Below are 26,902 nucleotides of genomic sequence, written 5' to 3' on the forward strand. Positions count from 1 at the left end.
ATCACAAAGTGTGCCTGAACAGTTATCCAGGGATTGCATCATTGACTGTATGGCAGCAAAACAGCAGTGCATTCAGCCACTCATTAAAACTTGATTAGAAAGTTATTGAATGGCACTGGTCCAAGCACCAAATCTTAGGGGACCCCACTGCCCACATCTTTCCAGATCGATACTGACCCATCCACCACCATTCTCCGAGTGCATCCCATAAGCTAATTCACCACCCACCTGACCATGTAATCATCTATGTCACAGCCACTTAGTTTATTTATAAAAATGGGATGAGACACCATATCAAAGGCCTTCTTCTTAAAATCTAAGTAAATGATATCTACCTCGACTCCTGCATTTAAGCATTTTGTGACCCTGATCATGAAAAGAGACAAAGTTAGTCAGGCAGCATCTACCTGCTATTTATCCATGCTGGTTGCCCGTCAGCATTATTTTTCCTGCTGAAATCATGTGATTTCCCAGTTTTTATGTATAGGAAAAAAAGTCTACCTTTCATGGTTACAGAGCAAAGAATCTGAAACTAGGATGTAATAGTGTGTATATATACTAAAATTGAAAATCTCATGGCTTCTAGGAACCTGATTGGCCTGGAGAAGAATGGGGAAAAGAACCCCAAACAGTGAGCGGAGACCCCCTGGGGTGGGAAGCACACAATAAAAAGAGAAAAGATATAAAAATAACGCAAATAAATTACTTACCTGCAGCGACAGGACCCATGACACAAGTGGAGGGAGAGAGGAAATCTGCATGGGTCATAAGCCATGCCTTTATCCAGCTGAAACCAGCCAGTGACGTCATTGGTAATCACTGGCCAGTGGGGATAAAGGAAATCTCCAGGGAAGCTAGCAGGAGGAGCAGAGCAGAGCAGGGGAGGTTTCTGATGCTGGGCACTGCCTGGAATACACAGAGGGGAGAAGGAGTGTTGGAGAAGACACTCAAGCCAGGCATCATGAGAAAGGCTCCAAGGGAAAGAGAGCTGGCAGGGGCTTTGTGTCAGTAGAGACCAGCGGGGTGAGGAGGCAGAGGAGCCAAAGGAGGCTCTCTGCACTGGCAAAGGCAGGAGTATCAGAAGAACAGGAGAGCCAGAGGAGGCTCTCTACACCAATAAAGGTGGGAGTGTCGGGGGGACGGGGGAACCAGAGGAGACTCTCCCTCCTGACAGGAACAGCTGTGAGCAGCAAGAGAGGCTGTGGAGTAGGATGGCAGGAGGCTGGGTACCAGCACACAGTGTGGGAGGTGGCCAGCCACTTGAGAAGGTACCACAGGTTGTTGGAAGTGGAACACCCATGACAGCATCTGAGGAGAGCAACACCGCATAACATGCTTGGCAGAGTGAGGGGAGAAATGACCCAGGGCTAGGGGCTGTGGTCAGCCCTGGCCAGACAATGGGTCAGCCCCTAGGGGTGGAAAGGCGCCCTGTTATCCTCGCAGTAGGGCTGGGGAGGAAACTGGACAGGTCTTTCCCAATGTACAGTTTGTTTTGGTTCCTTTTTTGTTTCCCCCTTTTTGAAGGGGTTGAGAGGTAGGGTGTGATGATGCAGGCAAGACAGCTCTGCACTGTCTTTCTTTTTCTTTCTTTGATTGTTGGTTAAAGTTAGAGTCCCAGGTCTGGGACTGCTTTAGAGCAGGCAGAGGCCCTTCTGAAACTAGACGGCTAAGTGATTGAGTTATCCCAGGAGGAAACATTGTGGGCATAACAGAGCTACGGAGATCGTCGAGCTCAAGAGATGCAACATCGTTGGGGGTACAGCCCAGAAAACCTGACGACCTGCTGGAGGTTGGTGTATGGTTGGGGTGTGGGGAAGGTGAAGCCCCACGGACTACCGCCAGGCACTCTCCCACTGCAACCGAACCCTAGGTGGTTGCCCCCCCCCCCCATTGGGATAACATTCAAAGTCATAGCAGGCAAGATTGGGGGAAGCCACTCAGGGGATAGATGGCAGCCCATGGGCCTACAGGAGACCGTAGGACGCCCTCTACTGGCCACATGAGACCGGATGTTCAAGACCTTGTGGGTCCACTGATTACTATTAACCCCAAATATTTAATTATTGGAGGGAGAAAATACATTGTGGTGTTTAAAAAACAAAACAAAACAAAAACAAGAAACTCCTTCTGAGAAGCTCTGTAGATGCTGATGGATGACTATTGATGGTTTCTAATGTACCCCAATACTTAGTCATGGAGCGCTGTTTCATACACTTCTTAAAACTGAATCTGTTTTTATTTAAACTTGGTCAGCAAGCTCTATTTACCTGCCATAGTTCAAAAACATCAAACTTTTATATTTGAATTGACTGTGAGGAGAATAAAAGTGGCAATCAATTTTACTTGCAATGTGAATGTGTTTAGCTTTTATGTAACTCAAAAATGCTAGGTAGATTTTTCTCAACCTTCTATTAAAGAAAAATAACTTTTTTTTTGTCAGGGATAGACAAAAACCTGAAACACAACAGAGGAATTTTTCCAAAATATCAAATGTTTATAAAAAAGCAAGAAGTATAATTCAAGCTGTTTATCTTATTTTGGTGTGTTGCTCTGAAAGTTCAATAAGCTACTTCTACATGCAGTAAAATCGGAAGTCATCATTATTAAAGTGGAATTGCTCATTAGTGCTGAGCAGTTCACGAGTGCCCAGACTTGATTGTGTTTATTTATTTACTTGAATAAAAACAGCAATGAAGTACTTTTTTAATCCACTCACTTGGAGAAGCCCACAGACTTTTGTGAACAAATAGGGGGAAAAAAATACGTCCAGTTTTGGACCTAAAAAAATCTGGGTGGAATCAATGCATATTTCCTATTTAATAGGTTTTAACTATCATTTTGTCGTCGTCTTCTGCTGAAAGACTATTTTCGCTATCAATATTCTCAAACTTTTATCTCCGCTAATCTGCTGAAGGAGGAGGAAAAAGATTCCAAGAAGATTCTGGAATTCTTCCTCTCAAAGTTGTGGCAGGGCACTGTTGGTCCCTGCCACTTTAAGGGCTGAGCCAAACAGCCAGAAGGTGCTTAATTGCAGCAGCTGTTTTGAGACACTGGCTGCCTATATAAACAGAGCAGATGTCTACTGGCAGGCCAGGCAGAAATGTTGCCTGGCTGAACTGCTGAATGGAGCATCTTCAGGTAGGAGCAGGAGGCTCTTGGTCCTGGGCATGACCTAGAACTGCACCCTGCTGGGACTGGGTGGCCTGGTGGGGCTCTCAGTGGTGTGAGAGCCTACAGGAAAATACCAAACCAGTTACCATGTTGGTGGAAGGTGAGTTGGGACACCTCAGTAACCCCTAGCTACCACATCACTGTGGGTAGCAGTTGAGAACAGGCATGACTAGGGCCACCTGAGCCCCCACCAGGGATGGAAACCCCATAGCCCCAGTGAGAGGCTAGAAAATGTGGAGCCCCAGTGAGGGGGAAACCAGGGGGCTGGGAGCCCAATGTTTGTGTAGAGTTGGCCCCAGTGGGTAATTGGCTGGCCACTACCCCAGCCAATTATAGAAAAACTGACAATGATCACTTTGTGGCATTTTCGCCATATAAGGGGTGAAAACAAATGTAGCAAAATGAATGTGTTATTTGGCACTGAGAATCTTTGCTCTTGTATCTCCTCCTTCTACTACCCATCAGAAAGGATGGCACAGTTTCAGACTGGAGCCCAACCAAAGTTGTCCTCAAAGTCATATGATAACTTTATATTCTACAGAAGTCTCCATAGAGGCTGCCACAAAGTGATCGTTGTCAACTTTTCTATTTTCCTCCTCACAGAAGAGTCTGGAACCAAGCTTCAGGTAAATAGTTCACATTGTGGAATAGTTGTTGTTTATCTGTATCTGGTACCACATTGTCCTTAGAAGTTCAAGGGACAGCTGTGACAGCACCAAATTTTTCCAACTCCTCAAAATGAGGTTTTTAATTTCCAGTCTGGAAATTGGGATTTATTTAGGGCTGTCAAATTATTTAAAAAATTAATTATTATTAATCATGAGATTTAAAAAAAAAAAATCTTCTCCAGAGCTGGCACCCACTACCCAAGACTGGAAGAAGTTACTGCTGATTTAGCTCCAGAGACTCCACAGAGGGATGGTGTATGCAGAATAACCTCCAAACTTACAAATGGAAAGAGGTGGCTGGAACCAGAGAGCAGCATTAGTTGAAGTGGGGCTTCAAAGCAGATGTGTGTGCTGATAGCCAGGCACAGAATTAATTGGCATTTGTGGATTTTTGGAGAGAAGCAGACAGTCTGTATGCCATCAGTAAGTACTGCATTCATGTCTCTTCGTGCAGGTGAGAATAAGGAGGAAGTCATGAGAGTGTGTATGTTGTACGTGCATGTGTGTGATCATTTTGGGCAAGGGAGGGACTGGATATGGAAAGTATTAGTGAGGTGAAACGAAGAAGGATGAAGATGAAGGTACAGAGAGGTCAGGAAAGACACAGGGATGTGTGATAAAGCAGGGGGAAGAAAAAGAATGTAACGTAGGAGGGGAAAAACGAAGTGACTGGAAGGAAATTAAACATACAGGCCATGTTCAATTAAGTGTGGAAATTTGGTTCCCTGGGGACAGGTAGTGGCGAGATGCCTTGCGCCGCCTCTACTTTGTTCCTGGGGAACGTACACGCCATGCGTGCTTTGGCTTGTCACAGATTACCCCAGGTGGGGTTGGGGAGGCTGGGGCCAGTACTGGGCTGGCCCCAGCAGCCTTACTTGGGGTCCTGAGGGCCTCCTGGGGCTGCTGCAGCAGCAGTGATTCTGCCATGTGAAGCCTGGCCAAGAGCCAGAGCATGGCTCTGGGTGGCCCGGCTCTACTTTTGAACAACATGCACTGCCTGTGCGTGTGCTGCTCCATTTTTTTTTTCCTGGTCATCCAAGTATCTAGATTTAGTCATCTATAAATAATACTCTATTATTTCTTGGTAGGCTACAGGGTGTTTTTGCCACCAAGGAAATAGATGCCAAGAGTGGGAGGGTAGTTTGGATTTAGTAGAATCAGTGGGTCAGCTGGCAGGTGACAAGCTAGGCCACAGGGAGGTGAGTACCAGGGTCAACGTGGGGTGCTCCTGGTGAAGCTTGGGTATGGGCATATGACAGATCTCTGTAGAGATATTGCAGGTGCTCTAAGAAAGAAAGCTTCCCCTCTTTTGTCCTTAGATTTGCTCTACGCACTGCCTGCCAACCATGTACAGCAGGGTGCCATTGCTTTCCCTCAGTCTTCAGTGCCTGAGATGAAGGGGTTCTTCCCACTTTCACCCTGGCCCTACAAAACAGTATCAGAGATTGTGGCTGGCTTCATCTGCTGTTTGCAGACCTTGCTTTTGCTCTTGTCATAGCTGGAAACTCTACTTGCACTGGCAGCATAACTCCTACACCCTCTGTGGTCCTGCTCCCCCAGTTGGGGGAGGGGGTAAACTGGCCCCCATCACTCTTGTAGACACACAAAACATAGATTGATCTGGACACCCAGATCTAGACAACTAAGACAAAAATAATAGAATACCTCTAAAACTTCAGTCTTCTACATAGGGCTTTTTGTCTGCAGCAAATCTAGATGACCGGACTAAATAATAGGATGTCTCTCTAAGTGACTTGATAAAGGTCTCTCACAAATTCTGTGGGGTTAAACCCAGGTCTCCAGGCTAGCACCCTAACACTGCATTCAGCTCCCCAAAGGAAGGGGCTGATGGTTTGCACATAGAGCATTGCATGAGACACTGGCTACAGTACATATGGACTTGTGCTGGCCTGGTGTATTGTCCTGAATGCTTTGAAGCCCTGAAAGTCTGGTGAGATAAGAGATGTCTACTGTTCATGTAAGTTGCTGGGAGCTTCCCTCACTTTAAGAGGATGAAAAGTCGACCCCAGTTGTCTTTCCTGCCTAGTGCAGGGGGGTCTGGACCCAATAATATGGGGTCCCTTCCAGGCCTTACAATCTATGAATCTGTTTCCTTGAGGAGAGAAGTAGCAGCGGCACACCTTGTCACCGCTACTTGTCTCCAGGGAATGCCCATGCCATATGCACTCTAGCACATGGCAGGTTACCCTGGGTGGGATAGGGGAGGCAGACAGCAACTGTGCTAACCCCAGCTGCCTTACCTGTGTTCCTGGGAGCCAGTAGCAGCAACATACCTTTGTGCCACTGCTACTTTTCCCCAGGGAACACCCGTGCCAAACACCTTCTGACATGTGGCAGGTTACCCCAGGTGGGGTAGGAGAGACTGGGGCCAGCAACTGTGCTGGCCCCAGCAGTCTTACCTGGGGTCCTTGGGGCCTCTGGGAACTGCAGCCATGGCACTTCTGCATCAGGGACCCTGGCCAGCAGCCTGAGTGTGGCTCCAGTTTTGGGTGGCAAGTGCTGCTGCCATGTGTACCAACCCGCTTTTTTTTTCAGCATGGGTTGTTTTTTTTGGTTTTTGTTTGGGGGGGGGGGGACCCTGGGATTTCCCAAAGTCAAAAAAACCCATGCTGCAAAGTAGCAGTGCAGGGAACGCCGGCATGTGTGCTATATGGCACTGCAGATAGGTCTGTCTGTGTAGATAGGTCTGCAGTGCCACATACCACACATCCACACTCATCTGGGCATGGCCATAACATTCAACACACTCTTTAAAAGGATGGAATAAATTACATGCTGTGGAACAGGATAGAAATTCACTGATGGCCAGGTTTGTCTGGCTGTCCCAATTCTTCCCATTTGATGTTGAATAAAGTTCTCCTACTTCCGTTTCCTTTCATCTGTGATTCCACCTAGATCAGTGAATCTAGCCAAGCATTTCTCTTAAGCATTGAAACTGCTATAACAGATGTAACTTCATAACAACTCCTGCTTGTAATTCATGTTTACCTGAATTTAAATGATATCGGTCACCTTTGATTCAATGCAAAACTACCAATAAAGACTTCAAAGCTTTTCCCACTTTTAAATCTGTTATTAACTCTCAAGTTCTTTAGTAGTTTCCTAATCAAACATTAGTCAAACTCTACTCTGGCACATTAATGGCTCTCACATTCTGCTGACATATTGAATTATCTACCGTCAGACTTGCATGAAGAATTTCATTGCATTCAGACTCTTCAATAAGGGAATCGAGGGGCAAAATGTATACAGCATATTTTTTTTAGTTTTTAATGCAAGATATTTGCTTTTCTCCAGAATGAGACAGTTCCTTTTCTGGAGACTTCAGTATTAAGAATGATTTTTGATGTTTAGACCTTTTTAAGGCCATCAGTTTTATCCAAGTACCTGGTGAAGACAATAGCTAGTGAACTATTAGGAATGTAGTAAATTCAAAGTGAAGTGAAATCTTTCCTACTGGAAGACTGGGTTGATCAGAAAACCTCTTTGATTTATGGAAGGAGGAAGGTCAAATGATGAATAGCATCATGCCATTATTTATATTCAGAAATTCAGTTTGTGTCATTGGTCTACATTTTGTATGGTCTATGCTGCTTGTTTTTTTAAATGAAGACAACTGTGATGAGCATTTGGTATCTGAGGTTCTGTCTAGACTGTAGATTTACTGTACCCAGTAGTGGTGCCCTCGCTACACAGCTCCGTATCTGCTAGCTCTTAACTGGAAGTAGTGCTCGAGCACCCATATTCACTAGGGGTGGCTAATCAGCAGTGCTGGGTGACAAGGTTATTTTGAGGAGTAGATGATACTTGGGGTCCCCTCCAACTCCTTGATTCTATAAGTAGCACATCTGCAGTACCATGCACAGTTAACAATACTGTTTCTGGTCGGGAAGTAACATGCATAGTGTAATATATAATGTGTGTAAATTTGTGTAACAGCAGATGGAACCAGAGTGCAGTCTGCAGAGCTGTGATGACGGTTAACTTGGGCTACAACACCCAGGGGTTGGGGGAGGGGAAGAGGGAGGGGGGTGGGGAATCAGAGGGAAAATAAAGAAGAATCAAGTAAGACAGGACATTGCAGCCAGAGTAAGAAGAAAGAGTGTTTTCAGCACACATATGAAGTCCAGTCAGCCTTTCACAAGAAGAATGTACAGAAGAGCTTGAGATCCTACTGGCTTGGTCAGCCAGGGCACTATGGACTGAAGGAGCTGTATTCAGACTTGATGTCAGCTGCAGGCTAATGCTGTTCAAGCACTCTGAGACTAAAGGCTTATCTGGGGAAACCGCTGGTGGTGTAGCGGGGAGAAGTGGGAATTAAGGTACTATGTGTATGTTACCACTGTTGCTCATGTTCCTTTATTTATTTATTTATTTTTTACCTCTTCCTTCCCTTCTGCCTGTTGGCTTGTGACCCTAACCCCTATGATTTTCCTGTATGAAAGCAGGAACTCCCCCATTTCAGGCTAGCATGTGTGCGGAAAGAAACTGATGATTAAGTCAAATATTTCTAGGATGTAACTTTGTTTATATACTGGAGATGTAGAAAAGGCCATGTTTCACTGAATTTGTTCGGGCACCCATCCTCTTCAGTTGGTACACATATGATATTCCCCATATAAAAACAAGACAATTTATTTATGCTGTCTATATCGCCATTCTAGCACAGGACTATGATCCTGGCATTACTGAAACTACACTCGGCAATGATTTGACGAAATTAGAAGACTATTTTAATGAATGGTATCTGAAGCCCAACCCTGACAAAACAGTTTATTCCTTTTTTCATTTCACAAACACCCAGTTGAACGCTGGACTAAGAACAAGATTTGGTGAAAAAACAGTCAACTCTGAACCCAATCGCAAATATTTAGGAGTCCACCTCGACCATAGTCTCACGTATAGGCATAATCTGCAAATAACTAAAACTTCCCACACATAATAGCATCATCTCAAAATTGTCTGGTAGGAGTTGGGGGAAACGATGCTGAAGTTCTTAGAATATCGGCACTGGCCCTCTGTTTATTCAGCAGTTGAGTATTGTTCCCCGGGTGGGGCAGGAGTGCCTCTACCAGCCTAATTGAAATAAGGAGACTCATAACAGACAGCCAAGGATTGGAGGTGGATCTATCTCATATCCCATCTCCTAATCTTCACTGTAAACAGGCTACTTGAAGAGTTTACAAAAAACTGCTTGTATTCAACTCACTACCAATTTTTGAGGAATTTAATTACTACCCCCCCACCACCACCACCCCCAAGCCAAGGCTTACGTTGAAAAAGCCATTTTGGAGTGCAGAAATAGAGCCAAATGACAAAAGCTCTGACATCAAAGGAAAAATGAATCCAGCAATGGAACACAATTGACATCGGTAATAAATTTCTTATCACAGATTAGACACCTAAACCCCATGGCTTTGCTTTACCAAGGCACATCTGGATATTGAACAGGGTTTCTACTGGACAAGGTAGATGTTACTACCTACTACATCAGTGGAATTTTATTAAAGACCCCAAGTGTGAGCGTGGTGAAATCCAAACTATAGCACACATCACAGAGGCATGTCCTATTTATCATTTTAATGGTTGTATTGAAGACTGGCACCGGCACAAGGCTTTGGAATGGATATCAAATCTAAAACTCGTATCACTCAGTGCCATTGTTTATAGCTTGTTCTGTCATTCAGTTGCTGCATTCCATACAAATCAATATGGAAGGAAGGAAATAGCAGGAGAGAGTTTATTTGCTTATATTTCCAAATCTCTCTCCAGCTAGCACTTTCTCCAGAAGTCCTCTCAGTTTCACCGTTAGTTTTCTTTAGGGTCATAGAATTAATAGAAAATTAGGGTTGGAAGGAACCACAGGAGGTCATCTAGTCCAACCCTCTGCTTAAAGCAGGACCATCCCCGACTTGATCATCCCAACCAAGGCTTTGTCTATCCAGGTCTTAAAAACCTCCAAGGATGAAGATTCCACCACCTCTCTGGGTAACCTATTCCTATGCCTATCCCTCCTAGGGAGGTTTTTCCTCATAGCTAAGCTAAACCTTCCTTGCTGCAACTTGAGACCATTGGTTCTTGTTCTGTGATTTGTCACCACTGAGAAGAGTCTAACTCCATCCTCTTTGGAATCACCCTTCAGGTATTGCTGTTAACTACCCCCTTAGTTGTCTTTTCTGAAGACTAAATAATCCCAGTTCCTTCAGCCTCCCCTCAGAAATCATGGGCTCCAGCCCAGTAACCATTTTCCAGTGCCCTCCACTGGACTCTTTCCAATTTTTCTACATCCTTTCTGTAGTGGGGGGCCCAAAACTGAACACACTATTCCAGATGTGGGCTCACTAGTGCCAAATAGAGGGAAATAGTCACTTCTTCATCTGCCTGCAGCACTTCTAATAGCACAGCCTAGTATGCTGTTAGCCTTCTTTGCAAAGCTTGCTGTTGGCACATATTTGGCTTATTGCCTACTGTAACCCCCCAGAACATTTTCTGCACAGCTTCTTCTTAGTCAACTGGTCCCCAGCCTGTGTTGGTGCATGGGGTTGTTGCATCTTAAGTGAAAGACTTTGCACTTGGCCTTGTTGAACTTCATGAGCTTTCCTTTGGCCCAATCCGCCAAGTTGTCTAAGGCACTCTAGATTCTAGATCTACCCTCTACCATATCTACTACTCCTTCCAGCTTGGTGTCATCTGCAAAGTTGCTGATGGTGCACTCCATCTCATCTTCCAGGTCGTTGATGATGGCATTGAACAAAAACTGGTCATGCTACCAGTGCTTCTCTGGAAGGCTCTCAAGTTCCCTTGTCACTTGCTCTGTGTGATTCTGTGGTGTTTCTGCTGCTATTTTCTCTCACAGATATATAGCTGCCTCAAACAATATGCAGCCCTCTGCAATGGCATTCAGCCCTGAAGTCCTTCCACTCCTCCATGTGGCCTGTGCTTTGGCCAATTGTTTTTGTGGTTTCAGGTAACTGTTCCATAAAGGTAATTCAGTTGCTTTTTTCATTTTTCCGAATGAAGGGCATTGGTCATGTTTACCACTTCACTGAGGTTTCTCCAAACCTTTGGCATAATTATATTAATTTGAAATATTAAGAGAATACAATACAAAATACCACTCCTTTGAGCTCTGAAAGGAGAGAACGGTGAGCGCTTTTGAATTATATTTAGCTCTGTGACTAGTTGTGAATAAATACATTATTTAAACCTTATACCAAAAACACAGTAATTTATTCTTCGTACGAGTCAACCAGCAACACCTTCTTACACCCACTGGAACAGTTAGTCACTTCTGTAATCTGTGCAAACAAGCTAACTGAGCAGAACTGAGACAAACGAAGCATCACTGAGACAAACTTGCTTTCTTCCCAGGGTTGGGAAACTATTGCCAACTACTTTAACCCTATCAATCAGAATAACTGGCCACTGCTCTACAGAGCTAAAGGCTAATGGCTGTTCTCAAAAGGAAACCTCCTCTTTCAAGCTCTTTTAAAATGGGCAATGCACATTGCCCTGTGAGTGACAGTCTGTGTATACATTCTGTTTGAGATGTCTATCTCTTGTAGAGCCTGACTCCTCTATGACCCTCTTACATGCCTTCCTCTACAGCTGTGTTCAGAAGCTATTCCTTCTGAGCTGAACACAAGCCAGGCAGAAAGTCTCTCTCTGTGTGATACCATGCTTAAGAAACTTCCCTGTTGCTACCTGACCTGGATCCACAGTATATCTGTTTCCTTGCTGACACACTGCCTCTGTGTAGTGAACCAGACAAAAGCCTCCACATCTCAACATTTCAGCCTGACCAAGCAGATTCCTTAGCTTGGTAGGAAAACGACATTTGCGATTGTCCAATGAGTGTCATGGACATGCATCCCTGACATGGAGGAGCGCTATTTTCATTCTGATAAAAAATCTAGGCAGTGGGTAGCAGGCCCTTTCAGAGGTCGAGAGAGGCCTGGGCCACTTCCATTTTTTGAGGCTCCCGGTATATTAAAAAAGTACTGATTCATAGTGCACTACAGGCAGTGTGGCCCGGTAATGGGACACAAGTTTAGAGTTGTATGATAAATGTTTTCTTCTTTCAATCCTGTCAGTGTGTCTCTGTGCCTGTATGTATGACCTCATTTGGCGATTACGTCAAAAGTCTAAATTTGAGAGGCCCGGGCCAAATGGCCCTCCTACTCCCACCATGATAGGCCCTGGTGGGTAGGAATGTGAAAAAGGGCCATGGCTGGATTTTAATTGAGGTTCATTCCAACCAAAAGATCTGTTCTTGTGATCTTACTGGGGAAGTCATTTTTCTGTCACCTCCAGAGGACTTTTGAGGAAGCAGGGGTAAACTAGCCCCAACAATAAATCTACTGACTACCATAAAAGTACAAAAATAAACACCATGTCAATTTTTGAGTGCCACGATTGCCCACTTTCCTTCCCATATCCACTAAATATTTTAGAAATGTATACAAATATGATATCATGGCTGATACATCATCAGATGACATTTATCCTGCTCTGTATACATGTTCAATATATCCATCTTATCACCATTTTATTTTAACTTCTAGTCATGCAGTATGTGATTTGATTAACATCTATCAAATGTGGCTTGTTCTCTCTCTCATCCTCTACCTGAGGGAGAGCTGTGTATGCAGTGGAATAGGCTTTTTTAACAACTGTATATAAGCTGTTATAAATTTGGTAGAGATGGTAGCGGTGACTTACAGACAAATGTAATTTTTAACCACTTAAAAAGAGAAAGGGGAGCTTATGTCAATGCACATGTTATGTCTGTATGCTCCTCTAACAATACAAGTTAGCTAAATTGCTAAGATTTTAATCCTGAATGGAACAGAGGCTGTATACACACATTCAAATGATCTGGAAGAATTCTCCCAGGTTTTTTCTCCTAGCAGAAAAACTTACCCCAAACTGCATGTACAGACATTCAAATGCTGAGACCCTGAGGAGTGCTGAGCTTACAGTGCTAACACATGTACAGGGACTCTGTCTAGCTACACAATCAAAGCTTCCTTCTGCCTGTTTGGTGACAGATGGCAGCAGTGCATAGGACAGCCCTGATTGACTGCCTCAAGCCTATGGTCAGCCTGTGTTTTCCTGCAGCCCAATGTGGGGATTTTGAAGGGGGCATGTTCTCCTTGCTGGAAGCAGGAGGGAGGGGCAGGAATTGCAGAGGACTGTTCTCTTCTGAGAGAAGCCATAGTACATCATAGTACATGCAGACATTCACTCTCCCAGAGAGTGATTTTTAACCCTCATGGTTCCCTGGTAATTTTTCTCCTGGAGCTGCCATTTTTACCCTGGAATAAAATGCCTGAACACCTGTACACTCATGATTTCTCCTGGGAAAGTAAAAGTCTCCCATGAGAAACTGAATGTCTGTATAAGCCCAGAGTCAAAGTTGTAATGATGTTGGTACAGTCAGAGTTGTTCTCAACCTTTTGGATTCAAGGCAGTCATCACTGGACTCAAGACACTGCTCCATAACTTTTGTGAATTGAGTGGCACCCAATTTCAAAAACTAACTTATATATTACAGTGCTTACTTCCTTGCAGAGGAGCAGGGCATTGGGGGTGGGGAATCATACAGGCAGGGGCGAGCCTGAGCCTGTATTTATCTGCTTATTTCTTCACACCTTATCTCCTTACACCATAAGGCACCCTTTAAAGAATCTGGCAACAATCCAGGGTGCCCCAGCACTCTGGTAAAGAATCAGTGGGCTAGAAAATATCCAACATTGCTTCTCCCTTTTACTCTGTTCTCATTCATACAAGACAGCAACTCCAATGTAGATCTCAAGTAACTACAATTTGTACCCTGACTACAAGAAAATACTGAGGATACTAGAGGAAAATGAAAAGTTAGGAAGAAAAGTAGTCCACAAGAAGTGTGAAATTCATTCCTACCCATTGGTGGCTTCATAGTTTACAGCATGAGGCAACTTTTTAAATGTTATCTTACGGCCTATTGTGATAGAAAGACCTCTAGACTAGAGGGCAACAACCAACAGTCACTCACCACTTTTGCAATTTCCAGGCTTTGGTTGGATAGGGATTTAATTACTTACTTGATACATCTGTATGATGCATGCCTCCATTCCCATGCAAGTGCACCCTTCATGGTATTCATGCCCAGAGAACTTGACCATCCCTTGGGTTTTAGACAATGGCATTTTCAGAGCTCTGCTTGATTAACAGAAGACTGTTGTAATTGTTTCAGTACTGATTTATCTATTCAGTTGCACATAGCCTGTTAAAACAGAGTACTGAGTATGCTTGGGCTACAGACAAAGATTAGACGTTATTTTTTAAGTTTGAATAGTTTTCTAATCCTGGTTCATGTTTCTGCAGTATTTGATCCTGAAGAATCAAAGCACATGGTTAAGGAAAAGAGTGGCATGTGGTTCATGAACCCTATAATTAGTTCGCCTTCCTAGCTCTAAGCAGTAATTAAATCTGCCACTTCTGCTCTGCTGATTCATTTATTTAGCTATTTAATTGCTCAACTGAATACGTCTTTATCTCCGGAACTGCAACATTTTATTCAGACAAAGAAATAGCATAATCCATTTTTTTCCAAGAGCAAAGACATGTGAAAGAAAAGGGCATTAATACTATATGGTGTTGTCACTTTTCACTTATCGAACAATACAGTGTTTAGGCGATCAACTGATGCTTAAGGATAGGTTTCCATATATAGTTTTGTATCTTCCAAGATCTCATTATATATGTCAAACTTTGAGCCCTAATATACCTATCCTAAGTTGCTGTCAGAGATATGAGTTAAACACAGAAGTACTCAGTGAAGAATAGCAATAATTACGTACAAAACAGGAAATCTAAGCACTAATCTATTGGCATATTGGCAGCAGATATTTTGTAAACATTTTTTAGATGCAGAAATACAACTACCAAAGTAACTCTTCTTCATATATCTGTGTTGGGATTTTTCTCATGAATACGTGAGTTGTGTCCATGCTATTTTTGTCAGATTCATCTACAGCGACCACAACTGGGTATATAAAGCATGCTGCCTTGAGTATGTCTAAGCTTACAGGAGACAGCCTTTGTGTTGTGCTGAATATCTCTGTTATGAGCATTTCTATAAATGCAGCTTTTCTCACCATGTAATTTTAGCATTCTTTGAAGGATACCTCCACCATTTTTATCCACAAGTTGCAATAAGGGAGCTTGTAAAAAAAATGGTAATACCTAGCTCTGTATGAAATTTCAGCAGCTCTTTCATTTCATTTCAGATTTGGATGTTTTGACAGTTGAAACACCAAATCCAAAATGAAATGCAGGGCTCCAAAACATCTCTGAAACAAAACGGGCCATCTGAAATGTTTCAGAAATTTTCCAAAATGATTCAGATGTTTCTGAAACATTTTGCATGTTTTAGAGCTGTTTTGAGCTGTTTCAGAGGAAGACTTGCAGGGAAAGAGGGAGAGGAAGGACTGCTTTGATATTGACATCTGTAGCTGGCCAGTGACAACAATCTGTCCCCAAGGTCCCTTCTAATCCCAAGGCTCTGGGGGAGGGACAGAGAAGCATACACAAAGTCACGCATGTCACGAGTTTTGCTTGCCAGCAGTTTGAGGTTCAGTTTCCCAGAAACCCCTACACCTATCTTCTTGAAACTTGGCAGGCTTCATGGACTCAAAAGGAGCTACCATCCTGGCAAGTGTCTTCCTAATCAGGCAGGAAATGACAAAGTTATAGGCAGTTTTGTGATTCCCCATTATAGTTTATGGCTGAAACACCGTAAAAATTCCAAAACAGTTTCAGCCAAAACACAATGGGATAGTGATTCAAAACACTGAAACGAATCACTGTTACTCTAAAATGCTGAATCTGAAACAAAATGAAACACAGTCGTTTTGGACAGCCCTGGTAATTACCAGATCAATGCAAGCCAACTTGAGTGGGAATTTTCTGGAAGTTGTGAAATAAATAGTTGTTTTGTTAGGGGTTTTTTTGCTATTTATTCTTGTGTTTTCATAACTCTCTTTTTGCCTAAGATAAGAGGTTTAAAAAACAAAAACTCACTGAGAGAGGTTCTCTCTTTGGTACTTTGCAGTATTCGTGTCTCGCTTGTGTCTGTCTATCTGTATATTCAATGGACATAACTTATTTGAGTGCCCACGTTGCATTTCATGCAATAAGTTTACTATTAATAGTGGGCTTCTTACTGACTTTTTACCAAATGATAATTGATTGAAAACTATGCAGCTGTTTTCCCCATGTAAACACCTTATTTCAATTCCTATTTCTCTGGGATTAATTTTTTTCTTATATGAAGCTCTTCCATACATCTTAGCCAGGCAAAAATGTCATTGAATTACTAATGACCTAAGCTTTGGTCAAACAATACTTAAGTGGTATTGTTTTTATTTATTTTATTGTTATGCTTCACTGTACTACACTTTATTGAAAGATCTTTGTTAAATAAATACTAATTCTGATGCTGCCAAAATTGGGAAGCGTTAGAAATCTTGCTGGCAACTCTGTTTGCACAAGATTGCCACCTGATTTCCTGGCCAAAGCAGTTTGCATAAGATTTATCTAAATATTTATCTTTTAGATATATGCCTCTTCTAAAAATTCATGATCCACAACTATGTACAGTGCCCTGCTCTTAGGCTAGGGACAGAAATTACACATAAACCGATGTAAGTGATCAGAAACCAGACAAGCCCAACTGCCTAGTCTGGGATTAATAAGCAGGCTGCTGGCAGGTCAGCTGATAGAGCACATGACCAGAAGAGGCAGGGGTCTGGGCATATAAACCAAAGCCAGAGCAGGCAGCCTGCCCTGTAAGCTGTAAGGGAAGGAGCTGTTGGAAGGACTACTGTGAGGGATACCTGGTTCATTGCTGAGCTACTAGTAAGGTTCTGGAGACTTGAAGGGAGTACCCCAGAGTTGGGAGAGCTTTGTGCATACAGCTAGTGAGCTGAGATTTATGTTTGAAGCCAGTGTGGGGATAGTTTGAATTATAGCCAGGGGCTTACATTTTGTTGTACTGTTTACATGGTGGCTTAGGTTGAGGACTAAGGGGGTGGTTTGGCAGTCACATTAGTGCCCTAGGGGTACCTGTTTACTATAAGCTATGCCTGGGGCAGGCTCAAGGCATAGCCAAAGTTCAGAGCCCAGAGTGTGGAAGAGTGTGGGGCCAGAAAGCCCAAAGCCTGAGGGGCAGAGATTGAGGCTGGAAGGCCCAGCACCTGTGAAGTTTGGTTCAGTTAATGAACTAGAGGTAGAAGGCTCAGCAAAAGGTGGAAGCCAAGAAGGCTGAAGCCTGACACAGGAAAAACAACAGGCTCTCCCAAAGACCCTTGGGCAGCCTCCCTCCTAATCAGGTCTAACAACAAAGGTATGGCAGGTAAGAGCAGGAAGTGAAAGAGCACCCCAAGAGGTAGCAGCAGGGAAGGAATTGCGGAGCTGCCAGGGGGTGTCACAGCTGGCCCTGGAGCATGAAGCTGGTACAGGCACCTATATGTGTGCTCTGGGGAGAGGAAAAGGGCATTTTACTTAAAACGGGTCTGGGGAGAACTGCCCTAACTATAATGCCTGTAGTGTCTTGTGTATTCAGTATCCCACAGTTCAAAATGGTGGCAAGGGCACCTTAACTAAAGTGCCTTCCATAATTAATTGAGTCTGCTGCAACGCATTCGAATTGGAATGTGTTGGACTGAGTGGAAAAGTGCCCAAAATGACCAACCCAGGTTTAAGATGGACCTGGATAGATGTAGTATGACTTAACTGATTTAGGTTAAACTAGTCTGGCAAACACCTGTTGCAGATTTCCTCCTGACTCCAGTTACTTTGCAGTCCCCCCACATCCCAGGATGCTTTAAACCCTCCCTTCAGACCCCCCAGGATGGCTTGCTTGGACACTTCTCACTTTTCCCATCTCAGCTCTGGCTGCCATCATCCCTTCCCAGCATGGATGGGCAACTTGGTTCTGCCACTTCCACAGCTGGGAGTGGGGGAAGCATTCCCTCAGGCCAGGTGCCTGCCCATTCAGCTGGGCATGAGGGTACAGGGGGAGCCCTGTACCTCAGGGGGCTTCCCCAGCCTGGCACCGGACTGGGTCAGGGGTATGTGCTTGGGCAGTCAATCAGGGATGATCATTCTTGGCTGGACTGGGCTTAGCAATGGCCAGCAGGCTGGCAGGTGTGTTTCAGGATCCCCTGCCTTCTGGCCTGGGCCAGTGCAGGCCTCCACTTGCCTTTCTCAAGTGAAACTTAAACTTGACATCTTCAGTTTGTTATTGATTCAAGCTATGCAGCTTAGAGAAACCTGCAAATATTGGATCGATTCCGCCTTGGGCTTTTTGAGTGTTTGTACGTAGCCTTGGAATTCACAAAAAACAAGAGGACAGTCCTTCTGAATGATAGTTTTATTTCATGGTTATCTCATATCTACATATTAATGATTTTAGTATGAGGAAATGATGTTCATTGTGGAAGTACATACAAACAGATGCAGCATAATGCCTCTGAGTAAAAAGTGAAATCCATTTGCTATTTAGTTAAGAAACTGAGTTTTTTGCTACATGCATGGAACACTGGTGCAGGAAGGTCTTCTGGTAAGCATGCAGAAATATTTTCAGATGGTTTTCATCCCTGTTGTATATATACATAAAGAAAGGCATTGAATTAGTGTGTTCGTTTGATAAAATTACACACTGTACCTTTATTTAGAGAGAGACATTGAGAGCACCTGTACACATGCCTGACACCTGCTCCAGTGCATTCTAATTAGTATGCATTGGAGCAGACTCAATTAATGCTAATTAGCATGCTCCAGTGGCCTTGTCATCATGTGTATTAAGCATCCCTGCACTTAAAAATCTCAGTGGGGGCACTTTAGTTAAAGTGCCCCCGCTGCCATTTTTAAGTGCAGGACGCTGAATACACGAGATGCTGCGGCATTTTAATTAGAGCAGCTCCTAAGAGCTGCTCTAATTAAAAGAACTCCCCTTCCCCCCTCCCCCCAGAAAGTGTAAAGATGCCTTGAGATAAGATAGATGAGGGAGAAATAACTAGATAATTATTTACAGGTGATCAATTGTTTTATTACATTCTCAAATCTTTGTAGTGGGAAGTAGGTGATTTTGTTACTGAAAGCTTCTCCCCAGGTGAACCTAGCTATTGCCATCTTATCATCAATAGGTGGGAGATTACTCTGTTAGGGCAATGCTAGATTTACACACAGTAAAATGTAAGTGAAGCCACTCCCACTCCCTTTTTCCTTCCCTCACCACACTGGAGGAAGCATTATCCAGCAACTTGAAGCAAGCAGCTGTCATCTGGCACAACGGGAACAAGATATTTGCAAAGTAATGTCCATATTCTAGGTCTGGCCACTGTACGTTGAGCCCCTTTGCTAGGTCTCTAAAGCAATTTAAATTTAACTCCTATTGTTTAGCAGTATAGTTACAGACTTTGGGCTGGCTCTTACACCAGCATCTCTCATAGGAGGAGTTATGCTGGAGTAAGTGGGATAAGATTGAGGCTCCAAATTTTGGTAGTAAATATACAAGAGTACATGTAGGTAATTAATGTACTTTATTAGTTGGGGCAGGAGTCTCTCATCCATATGTTCAGAGCATTTTTTATGGAAGAACCAACTGTTGGTAGGGGTTGGAAGTGCGTATATGAGAGTTGCATATAGCCCCACTCATTCTGTAGTTAGTCCTGTTCACCCAAATCTTATTACTGGTTTGTATGCTCCGATACTTACACACATTAGGAAACAAATGTAACGTATGGCTTTCAGTGAGTTATTCAAGAAAACGGTCAAACTAATTGACACACAGGTGTCTACAGGTAGAAATAGATACCTTTGATAACCCATTGACATATACAGCATGCGTAATAGAGTGTTCATTTTCTAAACTTCACCCCCCGCCCCCCTTTGCTCCTCATATAGGTTGTTGCGTTACGGTCTTATTACATTAGGATGTGACATTCCCGGCCTTGACAGTGCTTTTGTTTGGATATTTATAGCAGCTTCTGGTCATTGTGGAGCAAAGGAGATTGCCCTGCCCTCTGGCCCTTTCTTAAGCTGATTTTGGGCAGAAGCTCTTCTCATGTGGCACTAATTGAAATGATTGGTGGAGGGGGTGTTGTGAGCTCACTGTGCCTGACTCGGGCTTATCTGCCAGGGGCTAAGCTAAGGGAGAAGGGGGGTGGGGGGGAAGCAAAAGCTTTGCCTCATTCCAGTAGGGCTCAGGGCTCTTGGCCATCTGTCCACACTTGGAATCAGAAGACAAATAGAGGGACCACACTCACTTTAACTCTACAGAAGGAAATTGTTCGGAAACTCTGGCTGAGCTTTTCATCTAAAGTGCGGGCTGGAGACCAGCTCAGCAGGTCAGTACTTCTACCAGTCAGATTTATTTATTCAGATGATGTTCAGGGTTTCAGCTGCAAAGCTTTCATATTAGAAACGCTGTATTATTTTCTGGAATTTATAGTGTGACCAAAGGAATCCTTTTTTTTTAAGGAAAAAATCTTTAAGACTGGAACTCAGCTTGCTGTATTTGCTGTCCCATATGCACTGTGATCAGAGTTGTGTTTATCTAGCGTGCTGTTAATCGTGATGGCTGAATGCCCAGGGCAGCCTAACAAAAGGCAAATCTTTCAAAGATTTAAATTAACAAGTTGCTTTTAAAGTGATTTGTATGGAGATTTTTTTTTAATGTTTGTATGGCTTATCATCTGGACAAGAGGGCTACATTTAAAATATGTATTGGGGATTGTCGTTTGAAATGTGTGCGCTTCATTTTGGTGAGCAGCTCAGCCTGAGTTGGCAGCTTGAGGATTTAAATGCTATAATATCATTTAAAGGCTTTCTTGCCCTCCCTGTTTCCCTCCCCAGTTAATAGTTTGCTGTAAGTTTAATGTGAAATCAGGACAGGCAAAAGCAAGCTATTCACTAAAAAAAAAAAAAACCAAAAAAAACCCACAAGCTGTTGTGGTCTGATTAGAAAAGCAGAGGTTAAGAAGTTTTTTGGCATACTGTAAATGGGTATTACAATAAAAAAATCAAGTGAACTGAAATACTTTCTCATGTAGTATGAGTCTTATCATTTGAAGCTGTATGAATATATTTAACCGATTATTGCAATTTCTTGAGATTTTTTAAAAATCTTGTTGATAAAACAAAACAACCGCTAGCCTAATCATATGTGTTTGACAATAGAGAAAAAGAACATGTGCAACTTCTTTAATACCTAGTTCTTAAAGAAAATTCAGTGTTTGTCAGGAGGTTGACAGAAAATTTAGGATAGTGCTAATAGGATTGTGTTAAATTTCTGGATATCTTAAAGTCAAAATATTTTCTTTTTAGGTTAGAAAAAGTTGTATTACTATATGTTTAAGGCTAACTAAATTTCCATTTGTTCATTTGACATCTTTTTTACAACGCCATAACATGAGGATGTTATTTGTTACTGATCTATAAACACAATCCTGCTATAATGAAATATATATGCTTTTTGTTATTCTTATGTGTGTGAAGGTATTTTCTATTTGTTATCTCCATAATTTTATAAGATATAAATTTATTAAATGTAGACTAGCAGCAAACTCCACTATAAATGACATGTAAGAAAATCAAGTCACAGAAAGGAATTCAATTCAGTTGCTGTGTATCAATACTTTCAAATGTCAATATTATTTTTTAATCCTTTTTAAGTGCATTGTTGCAAAATTAATTTTCCTTCAGATCTAGCTATTTTTCTTGTTTTTTCCTTGTATATAAGGCTTATAGAAGTGGCACAACAGCTCAAAATGGAGGCAAGTGAGTAATAATCCACTTGTGCAGTACTTATCACCTAAAAAGATGCCTGGTACAAAGTTCATACACTACTGTTGTGGATTACTCAAAATGGATTCCAGGAATTGGCCATAGGAAAGGTAGACAAGCACTTATTAAGAGGCTTACAGCTGGTTGCGATTGACATTGCATTTTATTTTATTTAAACAAAAATGCTGCTAGTGATGCATCAATTGTATTTTTTAATAATCCCTAGTGAGAGAAGAACACTAAAACATGTATAGAATAATAAAAATTGTAAAGATGCATACATAATATTGATAACAGCTTTGCAAGTTGAAATAACTGGTTTACTGTATGAGAAGATCCCTTTATAACTGCATTATAATCTATTTGTGACTAGAGATAATGATAAGTATACAGGTGAATGGATTTCTTGGTCAGATCATACCTTTCCTTACAATTCCTAGTCTCTTATTCATGAGAAGTTGAGGGTCTTCAAAATATTGAAACCACTTGCTATTAGTTTCTCCAAGAAGTGCCTGTAAACCTTCTCCATAATGTATGTGGTATGATAATGTCGTGAATTGTGAATGTAGTACAAGTTTGTTTTATCCTTTAATGAATTAATATATTTTTCTTGTATTTTTTTAAAGCTAAAAATCTGGGTAATGCACCTTAGTGATAAATATATAAATAAGAAAATAATAGCAAAAAAGCACACTCCATTAGAAAGCCTCATTATTTGAAAACAGCCTTATGGAAGGCATATTGGTAATAATCCTGGCACATGTGTGGCTTATCCTAAATTCTACAGTTACTTTACCATTAGGTACTTTACAATTTTAATCCTCCCTTTTTTTATGAATTGCTTTTTGCCAGAAATCCAGAATCTTGAACTGGGTCTTTAACTTTTACTTGGTCCTTATGCCCTGGGACGTCCATGAAAGTTTGCCTAAGGAAGAATTTGAGTATTAAATGAAGAATCACTTGAGGATGTGGCCCATGCTGTTCAGAATTCTGTTAGCTATCAAGCTCTGTGAGGGGAATTTTGTTTTTTGACATTAATATGAACTTATTTGACAGATACTTTTGTGCAGGATTTTATAATGCTGTCCTGTTGGTTGGACAATAAACAAAAAAGCTCTCTGATGTCATTGCAAACAGTCAGTCGTTGTCCTTTTGAAAAGGGTGAAATGGATTCTCAGTTTTCTTGCACTTAATGCAGTTCACATCTGTGCAGATTAAGCACAAAAAAAAATCCAGCCCACAAAAATAGTAGCGATTTGCAACTCTTGTGCAGGGCAAGAAAGAATCTAGCCCTCCAGTTCCATCTTTTCTAAGAAGTGGAAGTTCAGACTAGACTCTTTCAGGAAGGATGGCACACGGGTTTTACAGGGGCACAGGGTACTTATCTACAGTGGGAGAAGTTGAGCAGGCTCAAAAGTTATCAGGAATGTAGCTAAAGACAAGACCTTGCAGGTGTATGGGACAAATGCCAGAGGAGTGGGCCTTCAGAAGCTGGAAGGGCAATGAGGACATGGACTGCTGGTGCCGCCTTACTCGGGGGCAGGGGGGGCATGTGCCCCTGCGACTAGTCCCACCGACCGGGGGGAGGAGGGTCCCCTCCAGCTGGTCCCATGATGGCTGATTGTTGCAGTCACTTCCAGGAGTGGCTGTGGCCACTTCTGTGATCTGTCTGCACTCGCAGGGGGGGCACTGGCACTCCTGCCTGCCCCCCTGCCCATCGCCTAAGCAGTGAGCGCAGCTGGTCATGCTGCCACTGGATGAGGAAGCCGAGTTGAAGCACATAGTTTTGAGACATTGTGGAGAGAAGATTGGGCATCCGTCACAGGGAGTGTGTGGCAGCTAGGAAGGAGTAAGGAGAGAAAGTGGCTAAGTCTTGCTGTAGGTGGGTTCTGCATCTGGGAGGGGAGTCAAATGTGGGTTCTTTGGTGGGGATTAATGCATAAAGACTTGAGAGCTGGAAAGTGAGCATCAGGATACTTGTCATGAGGGGTAGGGGGAGGATTTGGCAGCTGAGGAGGGAGGTCAGGTGTAACAATTACAAACTGGGTGCAGTGGGAGGGTTCAGCAGTGAACAGGCTGCGGTTAGTCTGAATAACCTTAGACATCTCTATTAAGCCTGTGAAAGCAGCACAGCAAATGATTATAAGCAACAAAAGATAGAAACTGCACTAATTGCAAACCAACATAAAGGTCTAAAAATAAGCTTAAATAGCCACTTTTAGTGCTACAGATTCATTCAGAGCTCCAATCAAAATACAGCATTGCTGTGATAATATATTGCTGTAAATTTGAATAACCATTTCTCACAAGAAAATGTAGAATTCACTATACAATTTGAGAGACGATGCTTTTTTTTTTTTTAAGTGGTCCTGTCACACTTTAATAACAACTGCGTTTTGCCACCTCCATTCGCTGAGCAATAGATTCACTTTGTTGTTTCTGAAGCACAAAAGGAAAGGAAGAATTACACAAGAGGCAAAGAGATTATGCATAGTTCATGCACAGTAACAGAAAGAGGGAATGATGAATTCTCCCGATTTTTTTTGTTCCTTATATATTTTTAAGTTCTTTGGAAAGTTTCCTGTGCTGGCTGCCATCAGAGATAGAAGTATCAACAGGAGAAAAATGGGTCACTAGGGTTTTAGTATTAAGCAGCAAATCCAGGGCCAATAGGATTTAGCTGAGATGTTAAGGTTTATTCAGTGCATTTAGTTAATGAAGTAAAAAGTTTGAGGCAGAGATGTGGGGAGGGGACAGCCTGGCCTCCTGCCAGGTGGTATGTCCTGCAGTAATTCTTTCTGATTGATAGATATTCCAAAGGACAAAAAAGAGTTAAGCAAAGGGGATTTTAATTAAAAATACCAGCACAAAGCCTGCTCTTCTGGATTAAAATCCATCTGAAATAGTAATGGGCATCCATGTAGTATGGTAGGGGAGGGAAGTATTAACACTTGACTGTGAGGAGGACAGGAAAATACAATGTATCTTTATTTCTACATACTACCTATAAAACTATGAGAGCTCTTGCACAAAAAACTGCCAGTAACAAATGTTCATGAATCAGTCATGTGCAGGCAATTAATTCCTTTTTCAATGGCAAACAAATTCCTAATCTTTTAAATCATGAATGGCTTGAGCTGTTCTAACATGTGATCTGAAACTGCTATGTGCTCCATAACAAGATTTTCTACCTAAGATTTACATTTTTATGTATCTCTGGGTCAGCCCCTGCACTTGCTGCTGATTGCAGTGACCAATTGTATACATTGACGTTGTAACTAGATTAGGCCCTGCTTAAAAAAAAGTTTCCTATCTTTAAGTTTAAAAGAAAACACAGATAAGTTATATTTCTTATGGGTTAATTTATGCAGGTTTTCTTTTTCTTCTTAAAATTCTGTGCTCATATAGGCAAAACTACTACTTAAGTCAGATGTCCTCTCTACCCTTGGGAAAGATAGGAATCTAGAATCTATTGAACCTCCCTGCTAAATCCACCATCCTTGAATATCTTAGCCAGAGATATCTTAACATGTTCTTAGCCAGGATCTGGGAGGTTTGACGGAGTAAAGACCAGAAAGGTCTGGTATCCGTCTTTCAATAGACACATTGTCTAAGGATGGAGGAGGCAAGCACTGAAGAAGTTGACCATACCACCTGCTGAGAATAGTCTTTGGAGTTATAAAACATCTTAAAGAGACACTGAGTACTAGTAATCCAAAAAAGCAATTTTTTCCTGCCCAGGATGATGAGAAAATTTGCACAAGATGGTTGAAAACATATAACACTTCAATTAAAAACAAGGTATGTTTCTTTTAATATGTGTGTACTATTATAATAATCATCATCATCATCATTTTATTTATATATAGATATAGATACACACACACACACCCAATCAAAAGAAATCAACAATTCAAAATTGTTATGAAAATTTTCAAGGAAGAATTTCCAGAAATACTTTTCTTTGTGTTTATGTTCAGTTCTAGTGTGTGTCTCAGATTCTTTCCTGAGAACTTAAATTCATGGAGAAGCATGTGTCATGACTGCAGAAAGCAACAAAGGATAGTTTCATTATTTAAACAAAAACAAAAGAGAGACAGAGAAAATATTAATATGATGACATGGGATAAGAAGTGTCATAGCTGCATGGAGATTCCAAATGGTGGAATGAGTTTAAAAGAGATGGCATGGCTAAGCAAAGCAGTACCAGGCTCCCAATGAAACTCAGCAAATGTCAAGATGATGCCACAAAAAACAAATGGGATTTCAAAAGTTTATTCAATAGAAGGATACTGTTCCCCCAAATTTGTTATCAAATTTTAAATGTATATAGTCATAGTTTTAACTGGCAGTCAGTAGGATTGTTACACTGGGTGCATCTAAACGAGCAATTAATCTGATATATTAAACTCCAATGCAGTTCGTGCTTGAGTGAGCTGCTCCCAGGCACCGCATTTACAGGAGCGTCCAGGACCTCGGCAGTCTGTGCTGAAGAGGAACCACTCCAGGCTGGCAGGAGGCACAGGGGGTCAGCCCAGGCTCTGGGTGGCAGTGTTGGGTGGTCGAGGGACTGGCTGAGGCACAAGGGTGCTACAGTGCAGGGCTAGCCAGCATGCAGCTCCCACACTAGCCCCCTTGTGTTTCAGCCAGCCCCAGTCACCATCTACATGTTTTGCAGCAGCGTAAATCACTCCACCATAGAGCAGTACTATCCTACAGCTAAGTTAATTAATTTACTGTGCCCTAATATGATCACACATGTAAACAGTTGGGTTTTACTGAAGAGCTAATTAGTCAACTTTGCAATAAAGTGCATGTGTAGATGTACCTACCGAGGGTTAATGTCACACTGAGTATTTTCCAAGTGGAGCCCCAGCAGTGCCCAGCTGTGATGTGGATAAGCAGTGTGGCAGAGCTATGCCCCAGAAGTTTAGCCTGCAGTTGAACACACTGCATTGAGTGGAGCCTAAGTATTAGGTTCCCTTGGAGTACAGAGTGCAATCTGGAGGGGTGGGGGGGAAGTCAAGTGAGGTGAATAAGCTGCACTACTCAAAGAATGAATGCCTCATGCCTGCCTTGGTATAGCTTAGCTCTTTACCATTCATTAGGGCTCTATACAAATGGTACAAGCTAGACCTGAAAAATATTTTTCCAGGCCTGTTCTACCACATGTACTCTGTCTGGGTGTTATTCATCCAGTCAATTGT

The 26,902-nt window shown here is 42.4% G+C and overlaps 1 protein-coding gene across 3 annotated transcripts in view; it reads left to right on the forward strand.

Annotated features, from left to right (window-relative positions):
* LOC149864300 (poly(rC)-binding protein 3-like) overlaps positions 1-26,902 on the forward strand; it is an 895,303-nt gene that overhangs the window by 633,885 nt on the left and 234,516 nt on the right. The window contains exon 1 of one of the 3 annotated variants that reach the window (XM_090049188.1): positions 20,092-20,257. The exons of the other annotated variants lie outside the window; for them this stretch is intronic. The gene's annotated coding sequence lies outside the window, so the exon portion shown is untranslated. Of the gene's footprint in view, positions 1-20,091; positions 20,258-26,902 lie in introns of those variants that run through there. 3 annotated transcript variants of the gene reach the window in all.

This window comes from Crocodylus siamensis, chromosome 5 (genome assembly GCF_052110815.1).
Source record: "Crocodylus siamensis isolate JL-2025a chromosome 5, ASM5211081v1, whole genome shotgun sequence".
Lineage (NCBI taxonomy): Eukaryota > Metazoa > Chordata > Crocodylia > Crocodylidae > Crocodylus > Crocodylus siamensis.